The sequence below is a fragment of the Perognathus longimembris genome, chromosome 22 (genome assembly GCF_023159225.1).
Source record: "Perognathus longimembris pacificus isolate PPM17 chromosome 22, ASM2315922v1, whole genome shotgun sequence".
In the NCBI taxonomy this organism is placed as follows: domain Eukaryota; kingdom Metazoa; phylum Chordata; class Mammalia; order Rodentia; family Heteromyidae; genus Perognathus; species Perognathus longimembris.
Window position 1 is genome coordinate 10427358 of NC_063182.1, and position 12812 is coordinate 10440169.

At 37.3% G+C, this 12812-nt stretch overlaps 1 protein-coding gene across 1 annotated transcript in view; it reads right to left on the minus strand.

Moving 5' to 3' along the window:
• Positions 1 to 12812, minus strand: part of Ap3b1 (adaptor related protein complex 3 subunit beta 1) — a 205786-nt gene that overhangs the window by 179684 nt on the left and 13290 nt on the right. The window lies entirely within an intron of this gene.

The following is a 12812-nucleotide window of genomic DNA, read 5'->3' on the forward strand; positions in this document are numbered from 1 at the left end:
GCCTCATATACATGCCTCAGCACCACATATATATAAAAGGCCAGAAGTGGCGCTGTGGCTCAAGAGGTAGAGTGCTAGCCTTGAGCAGAGCTCTTAGACGACATTAAACATGCAAAAATAAGTTGATAAACTGAAGCTCATCCAATTTTTTAAAATCTCTTACTCTATGAATCATCCTATTAAAAGGATTATAGGATGGTAAAAAAATATGCAAAAAATCATATAACTTGAATATAGAGAGAAGTTTTTAAACTCAACTGAAGAAATTAAATAGAGTATAAGACAATGCTATGCACCCCCCTCCTCCCAAAATTCATATTAACACCATAAATTTCAACATGCTATATTTAGAAACAGAGCCCTTAAAGAAATCATCAAGGGTAAACGAGCTCCTAAATTTGGTATATAAAGGTATCCTTAGAAAGGATGCACCTGCCCAGAGAAAAAGCCAAATGAGAAAAAGGTGAGAACACAGCCATCACAAGCTGAGGAGAGGGGAAGCAAAAGAAACCAAATTTACTAGGCACCTGGATTTGGGACTTGCATCTTCCAGAATACCAAGCAGCCATTTTCTATGGTTTAAGGCACCCAATCTGTGGTCTTTTCTTATGATAATTCTAGCAAACGTGCAGATATTGCTATTAAGAAGTAATTTGCTATAACAAGTACTTAAAAACATGGACGTGCTTTTGAAATTGGGCAATGGGTAAAGGACATGGGTTTTGAGGTGCATGTTAGAAAAATCTTAAGATTACCTAAGACAGACTGCTGGTACAGATACATCGATGGTGATTCTGTGAGGAGCCAGAGAGAAATGCAGAGCATACTACTGAAATGTGGAAAAGCAACTACAATTTTCATAGTCATGATGAAAATACAACACTGGTGTATGCAACCACTTGTGGAAATGAGCATTTTCATACAAAAACACACGTGCATGAGATCCAGCCATCCCTCTTCCAATAGAAACACAATGGCTTACACAAATAATTACCATAGATCATAATGCTAAACACCTTGAAACAAAGTTTTTCAGCAAAATGTTATTTACTCACACACACTACTCAGCAATGAAAAAGAATTAACTACCAAATCAATATGCTGAACTCAAGAAGTAAACAAAAAAAGGGCATGACTTGATTCATTTATAATTCTAATTGGAAGTGACAGAAAGCAAGTAAATGGTTAACTAGAGCTCTGGGGAAAGGTAAAGAAGGGAACATAAAACAATTTATTTCATAAGATGATGTTAATGCTCTCTATCTTAAGACAACTTTCTTCAAAATATGCCTATATTTGAGAAGTATATTAGGCATCAAATAGGCTACCATCTTATATATTTTTAAACTAGCCAGCACCAGTGGCTCACACCTGTAATCTAATTACTCAGGAGGCTGAGATCTGAAGATAATGGCTTGAAGCCAGCCAGGGCAGGAAAATCTGTGAGACTTCCATTTCCAGTAAACTACTTATAAAAACCCAGAAGTGAAGCTGTGACTCAAGTGACAGAGTGCTAGCCTTGAGCAAAAAGCAGCTCAGGGAAAGCACCCAGTCCTTGAGTTCAAGCCCCAGGATTGGCAAAAAAAAAAAGCAAACAAACAAAAAAACTCAATTTATTTTGGTGCATCAAAGAAAAGGAAGCCTTTTTTTTTTTTTTTTGGCCAGTCCTGGGCCTTGGACTCAGGGCCCGAGCACTGTCCCTGGCTTCTTCCCGCTCAAGGCTAGCACTCTGCCACTTGAGCCACAGTGCCGCTTCTGGCCGTTTTCTGTATATGTGGTGCTGGGGAATCGAACCTAGGGCCTCGTGTATCTGAGGCAGGCACTCTTGCCACTAGGCTATATCCCCAGCCGGAAGCCTTTTAAGTTACTGTAAAAAAGGGGCTGGGAATATGGCCTAGTGGTAGAGTGCTCGCTTCGCAGACATGAAGCACTGGGTTCGATTCCTCAGCACCACATATATAGAATAGGCCAGAAGTGGCGCTGTGGCTCAAGTGGTAGAGTGCTGGCTTTGAGCAAAAAGAAGCCAGGGACAGTGCTCAGGCCCTGAGTTTAAGCCCCAGGACTAGCCAAAAAAAATTAAATAAATAAATAAATAGATAAGTTACTGTAAGAAAATTGTTGGGAAACTCATAGTATTATAAGTTGTGATTATATATTTGCAAAAATTGCTAGTTTATAAGTAGTAATCTTTCAGCAAACACTAGGGCAGTAATGTTTTCTTTTAAAAAGAATTTAAAAGAGAATCAATACTAAAATTTTCCTGCTATTAATAGAAGAGTTTTCAAGGAATCGCCATATTAGCTGATCAGAAACAAGTTTTTCTGAAATCTTCAAATAATCTCACTTTAAGAATGACCAAGCAGGGAGCTGGGGATATGGCCTAGTGGCAAGAGAACTTGCCTCGTATACATGAGGCCCTGGGTTCGATTCCCCAGTACCACATATATAGAAAACGGCCAGAAGTGGCACTGTGGCTCAAGTGGCAGAATGCTAGTCTTGAGCAAAAGGAAGCCAGGGACAGTGCTCAGGCCCTGAGTCCAAGGCCCAGGACTGGCCAAAAAAAAGAATGACCAAACAGGGCTGGGAATATAGCCTAGTGGCAAGAGTGCTTGCCTCCTACACATGAAGCTCTCAGTTCGATTCCCCAGCACCACATATATGGAAAACGGCCAGAAGGGGCGCTGTGGCTCAGGTGGCAGAGTGCTAGCCTTGAGCGGGAAGAAGCCAGGGACAGTGCTCAGGCACTGAGTCCAAGGCCCAGGACTGGCCAAAAAAAAAAAAAAAAAAGAATGACCAAACATGTTTTTCTTAAGTTATCTTTGAGTAACAGTTGGTATATTAACAAAAATCAATACCACACAACACCTTCATGCAACATGATTACCAAATAAAGCCCTAGCTTCTTAGATGAAGAGCCTTTATAACTTCAAACACTAGCCTTAGCAGACATAAACATTTTACAAATTTAGGTCTAATGTGGGCAGTAAACACTTACCAAAAATAAATAACTAGGGTTGGAGTTTCAGCTTACTGGTACAATATTTTCCCAGCATGTCCAAGGCTGAGATTAAATCCCTATACTACAAATAAGAATTAATAACAACAATAAGAAATACATTATTGATCAGGGCATTATAAGCAAAATTGTTTCTCTCTGCTTCCAAATTTGTATGTTTAAATCATAACCTACAGTACCTCATACCTGACTATATTTGGAGATAGAGACTAAAAAGCAAGCCCCAGAACTGGCAAAAAGAAAAGAAAATGAAAAAAAAAAAAACTTTGTGAAAATATATAGCCACTAAATATTAAAATGCTATACAAGTTCACTGTAGTAGAATTTTGAAACTGGATACTTGTCAAGCTCTTTCACACTGCAGATTACAGAAAAGGCAGAGAAATTAATGGAACCATGGACAACTTCATTCTCTTCTAATATTTTCTACTTTGCCATTTTATTTAACGACTGTGTACTTTTCCTTTGACAGAAAACATAAATTGGAGGATCATAATCCAGGCCACCCTTGACAAAATGCAAGATTCTGTCTCAAAAATAACCACAGCAAAAATGAACAGGAGTATGGCTGAAGTGGGAGAGCAGCTGTCTAGCAAGCACAAGGACCTCAGTTCAAACCCCAGTACCACCAAAATAATAATACTTTATCAGAGGTAGGGGGAAAAAATGGAAGTAATTAAATAGGAGCCAAATAAAAGGAAATGTGAAGAAAATAATTTTGTTTTGCTTATTCACTTTTTCTTTTACCCAATAATGTTCCACCATTTCCTTTCACCAGTGTTATCTGGAAAGACAATGAAGAACAATGAAGAAAAATAAAACATCAATTTTTAGGATATCTCAACCTCTAACTCCAGACATAAGTTTATCCGTGTCCTAATAGAAACTTGGGTTTGTTCCTCTTAAGCCCCAGTTGCCAGAGTCCCTACCCAACCACCTTTAGGTCCTAACCTACTCTCTCAAACCAAAAACAAGAAAACAGGATCCTGATAGGAAAGTCAAAGGTTTTGCTCTTCTTGTTGAACAGAAAAGGCAGACCGCAACAGCGAATATAAATGTCTTTCGTGCTAACACAGAGAACTAATAACTTCGAAGAACAGAGAAAAGAAAAAATAAAAGTCTAAGGTATGTTTCAATGTAATATTATAATAGTATCTCATATAACTGTTATAATGTTTATAATTATAATGTTTATGATATTTAGAATTGTCTTTTCTGTAATTTATGTCAGAATTTTTAGAAAAATTTTTCTAAAATTTTTTTTTAAAAAATTTTTCTAAAAATTCTGACATAAATTACAGACTTCCTCCCAAATTCTTCTTTGTTACCAAAACAGTAAGGATTTGGGAAATTTTATATCATTATACCTAATTTTCCCTCAAAATATATTCATTTCTACTGATTCACTTTAAGTCACTCTTCACTATATGAATTATTACATAAATCTTAGAAATTAAGTTTTGTTAAGCATCAAGATAGTTAATTCAAACAATCAACATTTTCATATGCCCTTTGCTAAAAACAAATACTTGTTTCGAATGCACACATATGCATACATGTATTTTTCTTTTTACCAAATTTTTCACTTATCTAGTTACCTGAAGCTTTCTAGCGTTCAGTATTAGAATAGCAACTTTATTTTTACATAAGTGACATCTTGTGGTGTTAAATGGTATAACTTTTCATGTTCAAAATATGACTAGTTTAAATTTCAAGGAACAGGGTTTACAAAACTGACAAGTTAAATTAAATCTTATTACCAGAAGGAGGTCATTTTAACATAGTATCATAGTAGTTATAATCAAAAGCCAAAAATTTTACCAGTTATATGTATATGTATTAGAATTTTTACATAGCACATATTACCTCAATTTTTAAAGACTAAAATCTACATCATTAAAACTTTCAAATAGTCAAGTATAGGCTCATGCCTATAATCCTAGCTACTCAGGAGCTCCAAGGATCGGTTTGAAGCCAGTCCCAGCAGATAAATCCAAAAGATTCTTATTTCAAATTAACCAGAAAAAAAGTCCAAATGAGGTATGGCTGGTAAAGAGACAGCCTTGCACAAAAAAAGCTAAGCAAGAATATGAGACCATGAGTTCAAGCCCCAGTAAAACCTTTGCAGGCAGGGGTAGCTTACACCTACTATCCTAGCTATTCAGGAGGCTCAGATCCTAGGATCTCCATTAAAGCCAGATGGGGCAAGAAAGTACATGAAATTTTTTTCTCCAATTAAGTACCCAAAAAGCTGGAACTAGAGCTGTTACTCAAATGGCAGAACACCAGCCTTGAGTAAAAAAGCCAATGGACAGGACTGGAATTCAAGCCCCAGTACAATTACATAATAGAAAAAGGTTGTTCATGTGTCTTTGTAGCCATTCTCTTCAACATTCCCTATCTACTTCCAATACTTGACAGCTTTCTAAGATTCTAAGATTGTCTTTTCTAAAATTTCTTGAGACCACACAGCATTTGTTACTTTTTATCTACTCTCACAAGAGCATAAGTAATTCATTCATGTTACTGGATTCATGTTACCTTCTTCCTTTTTAGCTTAAATCATATAGATCTGTAATTTTTATTTGCCCATTTAATAATGAATATGTACGTAGTTTCCTTCCAGAATTTTACTATCATGAGTAAAGTATCTATGAATAGCTATTTAGTATGTTTTGGTTATTGCTTTTTGTTTGTTTGTTGAAAGATGGTTTTGCTATGTAGCTCAAGTTGACTTCAAATTCAAGATCCTCTTGCTTTAGCCTTCCAAATATGTGAACTACCAAGCCCAGGTTACTTTGTTGTTTTTTAATTTTATTTATTTTAATTGTAAAGGTGATGTACAGTTATATAAGTCAGGTAATGGATAAATTGCTTTTTGAACAGTGTTCCTCTTCCCTCATTTTTCTCCCAATTTTTCTCTCCTGTACCCCTTCCCCCACAAGTCATACAGTTCATTTTCAACATAGTGTCTAGTATCACTGCTTCATTTGTTCACCCTTTGTCCCACTACTTCTGTGCTCCCCCTTTTAACTGACAAAAAAAATGTATACAAATGTATGGGTTACCATGTGATTTTTGATACATATGTATTGTGTACTCATTAGCTGGTTGGTTGATTTGTTTGTTGTGATATGGAATACTGAAATTGCCTTACAGCAAGTGCTCTACCATTTGAACCATGTGCTCAAGTCCTTGTTTTTGGAAGAGGATCTTCTTAACGTTCCCCAGGCTGAAATGAGCCCACTATCTTCCTCCCTCCACAACCTAGGTAGCTGGCATGTCACCACTCCTGGCTTCAGTGTGTATAATTCAAATCAGAATAAGCATATCTACTTCCTTGTGGTGAGAACTTTCAAGATCCTTCAACTTTTTTGAAACATATAGTATATTATTATTATATGTTACCTAGCTTTTTAAAATACATAGTATATTATTATTATATATTATTTCCTAGTCATCCTACTCAAGTGGCATTCTTTTTCCTCAAGTTCATAAGAAATGTGTGCCACAGAAAGCAACACCTGAAACATAAACCCAAAATTGATGAAGTAACAAAAATAATAAGGAATATAGCAGTTTCCAATCAAAGCTTTATCTTCCAAAAGCATGTATCAAAATCTTCAAAGAGGGAAGTCATACCCTGCCAGAAAAAGGAGGTATCTCTTTATATATATTTTAAGAACCACTCAACTGAAAGATGCTAATACTCCACATAGCATGGTACAAACATGAGTGGATATGAAAGAAAAATATGGAAACTAGTCAAAGTTCGCCTTTCTCTATGCTATGTAGCTTATAAATAAACTATGTAAACAACATTAAGACTTGGTAAAACTTGAAGTTTCATTAGGGTGCACAGATAAGGGTCAATGCATTCATTTAGTAAGTACATAAGTGAAGGCCTATCAGTCTCCACAGGGTGCCAGCAGGCAAGGTTCAGACTTTACCAGTTTCAGCCTCTACCTGCCTGAGTCTCATCCCCATCCCAGCTATCCCAAGAGGACTTCATCCCTATGGTGTGCTCCACAGGATAACCAGAACCAATGTTACAGGGAATGTTCCTTAGAAATGCAGTCTCAGGTCCCACCTGCCTCTCTCTGCTCCATCAGAGGCTGCCTGTGAACAGACTCTGTGTGACACCATGTACATTCAAGTTGGAGAAACCCTGCCTGCAGTCTGGGGAGCACTAATGTGAGACACTACCTCTTCACATTCTCAGAGGCCTCCTTCTTGCTCTTTACTCAAGTATAAAAGTTTTAAAAAGTAACTTTGCTTAGTGTTGTTAATCATTTAGTCAACTGTTTACTGACTCTAGAAAAGGAGGAATCTGAAATTATCCAAGTAATTCTGAACATATAGTCCTACTATTCATAAGACAGAAAAGTCTATAATGTTATAGTCACTTCCTCAACCCTTGGTAATCTTCTTTTCTCCCTCACTCCTTTATTACAACTCTCACTGAAGATAACAAATACCCTTCTAACTTAAAATTCAATGTAATCCAATCCAATCCAAAATCCAATATGTTTAGCTTATTCTCTACAAAAATACAAATGATTACTATTCTTCCATCTTGAAATTCCTTTATTCTCAGCTGTTTCTCCACTTTCATTTGACACGCAATAGAGAAAGGTGAAGGAAAAAAAACTACCCTCACAGATTTATTCTAACAAATAAAAGAAACCACAAGAAGAGTGACAAGTCATGAGGTAATATGAGAAGAAAATAGAATAGAGGGCGAGAATGCAGAAGGGAAAGGAAGAGACAATCTAACTAGGGTAATCAGAAGACTAAAAAAAGGGAAGTCTGAAAAAGGACTTGCAAGTGGGAGAGTTAGCCTTGAAGATATAGTTTGGGGAGGGGGGTATGGAAAGGAGAAAGAGCCATACAGGTGAGAGAATACAGGAAGTAATTAATACTAGAAGCTTTGGTATTTACTCAGAATTTTAAAACAATTGTCAGTAGAGTATTCATATTTAACAGGACCATTCTGGCTGCTATGTTCAGAATATAGTATGGGGCCTGCTATAACTGATGGATACTTCCTTTTAACAGACTAAACCTACCTGTATAAATATACATACACATATAAAATGGCAGTTTGTGAAGGCACTGGAAGTAAGACAGAGAGAGGCAGAATGAAGAATGAATAGATGCATACAAAGCAAACTCTTCCTTCATACTAGCTTTATCCCAAGTACATTTCCCAAACTAGCATGCTGGAAATGAAAACCCAAGAGGTTTTGCTTATAAGTGACTGAGAAGACACATTGAAGTTCAGAGATGCCAGAGTGACTAGAACTTAAAGGAAAAAAATGAGAGAAGAGGGAACCAGTCAAGATATACAGAAGATTCACAAAATATCCACAGATTTCCTGCAAATAATCAGTTCCATTTCATAAGGCAGTATAAAAACCTAGCAGAAAACAATAGGTGGGAGGTTAGCTTCCTGAGTAGAGATTTCAGCAACCATTCACTGCTGTGAAGAGAAGCTAGACTACAAGTCTCTCCTAAGTAGAAACCTTAGTAAATACTCTACCATCTTCAAGAGTATAGAAGACTCAAACAGAGAATGATATTCCAAGAGTATGAGAAAAACTGAAAAAAGAAAACTGTAAATGCCTAAAATTGAAATTCAGCAAGACCTAAGTGATCAGCTACAACTATTTACCCGTACACACACACACACACACACACACACACACACACACACACACACACACCCCTCTCAAAGAATATAACATCCAGAGAATCATCCTAACTACCCAGCATCTGATCAAAACTTAAGAGAGTAGGGGCAAGAATGTACAGAACTCAAAGGAAAAAGGGTGAAAAAGTGCAGCAGGAGAGCTCACTGGACAGGGATGAAAGTGAACCATACAACTTGTGGGTGGATAGATGGGAGGGAGGAACTAGGAGAGAATGAGGGAACAGAAGACACTGTAGGAAAGGAAATGTACTCCTTACATGATTCTTGGTAATTGTAATCCCTCTATAGATTACTTTTAAAGTAACAAGAGAGTAAATTTTTAAAAACTTAGGAGACATGAAAGGAAAAAGAGAACAAGGAGGGAACAGAACATGAGGAAGAAACAAAAATGAAAGAAAAGTGAAAGAAAAAGGAAAGAGAGAGAAAGATTAAAAAGAAAAAAAAAAGACTCGTGGCAGATTCAAATGTAGAGTTACCAGACAGATATTTTAAAATAGTGACAAGATGATCAGGAAAATGCTGGAAAAGATAGAATAAATAGATGAAACAACAGACAATAGCAACAACTAGATGATCAGACATCCAGAAATTTAAAAATACAGGCAGGGTGCTGGTGGCTACACAGGAGGCCAAAATCTGAGGATCACAGTTCAAAGCTAGCCAGGGCAGGAAAGTCCATGAGACTCTTATCTCCAATAAACTACTCAGAAAAAGCCAGAAACAGGGCTATGGCTGAAGTGATAGAGAGCTAGCCTTCAGCACAGAGAGGTTCAGGGACAGAGCCCAGGCCCTGAGTTCAAGCCCCAGGACTGGGGGAAAAAAATTAAGAAATACAGAAACTGAAATTAAGAACCCACTGGAGTTGGGGATGAGAGGAAGTCCAAGTAGAAAAATGCTTGCCTAGCAAAAGTGAGGCCCTGAGTTTAATCCCTAGTGTCACAAAAAATAAAAATAAATGAACCATTTCATTAGGTTTAACAGAAGCAAAAGTGGTGCTGTGGCTCAAAGAGGCAGAACACTAGCCTTCAGCAAAAGAACTCAGGGACAGCACCCAGGCCTTGAGTTCAAGCCCCACAACCAAGTTAAAATATCTAACATACTTCAAATTAAGAATAGGGGCTGGGAATATGGCCTAATGGCAAGAGTGTTTGTCTCATATACATGAAGCCTTGGGTTCGATTCCTCAGCACCACATATATACAAAAAGGCCAGAAGTGGCGTTGTGGCTCAAGTGGCAGAGTGCTAGCTTTGAGCAAAAAGAAGCTAGGGACAGGGCTGGGGATATAGCCTAGTGGCAAGAGTGCCTGCCTCGAATACACGAGGCCCTAGGTTCGATTCCCCAGCACCACATATACAGAAAACGGCCAGAAGCGGCGCTGTGGCTCAAGTGGCAGAGTGCTAGCCTTGAGCGGGAAGAAGCCAGGGACAGTGCTCAGGCCCTGAGTCCAAGGCCCAGGACTGGTCCCAAAAAAAAAAAAAAAAAAGAAGCTAGGGACAGTGCTCAGGCCCTGAATTCAAGCCCCAGGACTGGCAAAAAACAAATCAAAACAAAAAGAATATCAGTAAGGAAAGAAAAAAATTCAATAAAAGCAATATTTGAAGAGATTATGTTAATAACTGTTCTTACGAATCCTAGCAAATTTTAGTAAAAAAAGGAAAAAAAGAAACATATAAAACATAGCATAGGAAAACTAATAGTAATAAGAAAAATCTTCAAAGAAATCAGAAAATAAAACAACCTTAAGACGGGTGAGTAAACCTTCCTATAAAGTGGTAAACGATAAATATCTTTATCAGCCATAGCATTTCTTTTTTTTTTTTTTTTTTTTGGCCAGTCCTGGGGCTTGGACTCAGGGCCTGAGCACTGTCCCTGGCTTCTTTTTGCTCAAGGCTAGCACTCTGCCTCTTGAGCTACAGCGCCACTTCTGGCCATTTTCTGTATATGTGGTGCTGGGGAATCGAACCCAGGGCCTCATGTATATGAGGCAGGCACTCTTGCCACTAGGCCATATCCCCAGCCCCAGCCATAGCATTTCTGATGTAACTACTCACCTCTGCCAAATAACATGAAAGCGAGCAGGTATAAACAATACCTGAGCAAATGGATGTGGTTATGTCCTAACAAAAAAGCAGTTTCCTAATCGTAGCCTTAAAAGGTCAACAATAACATTGACAGGCATTACAGAAATCAGAGAATAATGGAATAATACGTTTAAATACCCATTAAAAATAACCTTTGAAAAATGGAAAGACTTGGAAAAAAGTATGTTAAGCAAAGTAAGCCAGACTCGAAGAAACATAGGTTGCATGATTTCCCTTATTTGTGGCAATTAGAATACAAGTAAACACAGCAGATGGTAAAAGACAAAAAAGTATACTTGGAAATGATAAATTAAACAAGACTAAACAATCACACCGTGAGACCAAAGAAAGATATTCTTAGGAGGATCACAAAGGTTCAACAGCTACATGCATATGATCATATAAAATGGTGTTTTTTGAAATGAACTCAAAGAAATAGAAACAAGAGGTTTTTTTGTTATTTTTCTTTTGGTTTGGTTTTTTTTTTCTTCTCCTTTGTCACTGTTTTTTATTTCTGTACCTTTCGTCTTCTATGTAAATTTATCAGGGAAATTAAGGGGAACACAGAAAATGGTGAGACAAAGGGTGAACAAATACAGCAGTGATATTCACTAGACACTATATTGAAAATGAACTATACAACTTGGGGGGAAGAAGGGGAGGGAGGGAAAAACTGGGAGAAAACAAGGGGAAAGGTGACACTGTTTAAAAAGAAATGTACTCATTTCCTAACTTATGAAACTGTAACCCCTCTGGTACATCACCTTTATAAAAGAAAAGAAAGGAGGGAGGGAGGGATGGAGAGAGGGAGGAAGGGACAGAGGGATGGGAAAAAATCCTTTGAAACTGCATGTATCATAAAGCTATTTTAAGACAGGTTAAAAACTAACGATTGGCTTCCATGATATAACAAGGATACAATTTCAAAAGAAAGAATTTTGAACTTATATGCATTTTCTCTCTCTGTGTGTGTATATATATATGTATACAGATATATACATATATATAAGCTTATAATTCCCATATGGAAAACAAAAGCTTTATGCCTGGGCCAGCCTGGGATATGATCCTACCACCGCTTCCCCATGTCACTGGGGATGACAGGTAAGCAACAGAGTCCAGCCCTTATGCTTCCCCTACAGCTGGGAAAACAGGCAAAGACCAACAGGCACCCAGTCATAGAGCAACACAGAATCTCTCAAACTTTTTTTGCCCAGCCTAGTCTCAAACTGGGATTCCCCCATTTCTGCTCTTAAGTAGCTATGATCAAAGGCTTGTGCCACCACATTCAGCAAAAAAGTCATGTAATTTTTAAGTCCCTCATAGAGAACTAGGGATTGGTAAGGTAAGAAATTAAACCAGACTTTGTTTTGAAACCCAACATTTCCCATTTACAACTGAGTTGTCAATTTCTGCCTTAAGACTGACCATGTTAAAAATATATTCAGAGCTTTGTAATGTCTCTACCTATTATCAATTTACAGTGTTGTCTCACTTCTTCCCTAATCTACAATCACCACAACAGAAATTATGGAGGGATTTTTAAGCTCAAAATTTTTATATAAAGAAAACTGATCACCGCAACTATAGTAAACACTGATTGTAATTACTCTCAATGGTAGTCTAAAACATCTGTGATATACTCCTGCACAAGTCAAAATAAATTCTATTTTCACTGACATTACTTTGACTATATTTGGTTAACATTATCTCATGTAGATTCATCAGCTCAAAATTAATTAGTATCACAGAATAGTGCATTCCATCCAAACAATTCATCTTTGTTGGCTCAAATGCCTCACTGCTACTGGCAAGCCACCATAATAATGGGCATGGTGCCACTGGAACAGATGGGTATAAACACAGACATGCCAAAGAGTCAGTCTGTGCATCAAATTTCAGTATTAGTATTAGATCTTCCTCCAAGAAATTCATAAACTATAGTAAATGTAAGCTTTCTCTAACTATGCTAATAATATATGCCAACTGAAAGCTAAATTA